This window comes from Micropterus dolomieu, unplaced genomic scaffold (genome assembly GCF_021292245.1).
Source record: "Micropterus dolomieu isolate WLL.071019.BEF.003 ecotype Adirondacks unplaced genomic scaffold, ASM2129224v1 contig_14127, whole genome shotgun sequence".
In the NCBI taxonomy this organism is placed as follows: Eukaryota; Metazoa; Chordata; class Actinopteri; order Centrarchiformes; family Centrarchidae; genus Micropterus; species Micropterus dolomieu.
The window spans coordinates 18,532-19,412 of record NW_025743113.1 but is presented as its reverse complement, the minus strand read 5'-3'; positions in this window follow the sequence as shown (position 1 = coordinate 19,412).

The following is an 881-nucleotide window of genomic DNA, read 5'->3' as shown; positions in this document are numbered from 1 at the left end:
AGAGAGGTTACTACGTAGATTTAAATTGATTAAAAGGGATTAGCTTGTCTAATTTTTTAAGTCCATTAAGAGAGATTAAGATTGTAAGATAGTTCCACTTGTGTGTAGCATAGTATTTAAGAAAGTTTCCTAGTTTCACTATTAACATGATGATGGCACTGTTCGAACCAAATGTTAGAAAATCCTACCACAAAGTCAGAAAACATCCAAGATGTAAAACAAAACAACTGAGGGGGCCCATTAACCCCAATGAGTATAACTATACCAAATTTCATGTTTCTTTTCTTGGCATGTCAGTAAGTTAGTTTTTTTACAGATCATATTCATCTGTCCACATATAGATTTTTCATTTCTTTTCCAGGTTATAATGGCAGCACACAAGGTAGCCTATATGTCCTTCTGCCTAGCCACGTGCTTCAGCTCTTCCCGTCTGCTGCTATAGAAGCCCAAGACATACAACTGCAGATCTGATGAAATTACCACAAAATTCCTCATCGACCTCTGGCCTAAGGTGTTCTGGTACCATATATATGCCATGAACCATACTGTGCCTAAACATGGTATTTGTTCTATCCGGAACACTGGCTCCACCCTCTACTGGACTCTATGAGTATTACCTCCTCCAATCACATGCATTTACAGTGGGTACGGAAAGTATTCAGACCCCTTTAAATTTTTCACTCTTTGTTTCATTGCAGCCATTTTCCAAAAATCAAAAAAGTTCATTTTATTTCACAGTAATGTACACTCAGCACCCCATCTTGACAGAAAAAAACAGAAATGTAGAAATTTTTGCAAATTTATTAAAAAAGAAAAACTGAAATATCACATGGTCATAAGTATTCAGACCCTTTGCTCAGTATTTAGTAGAAGCACCCTTT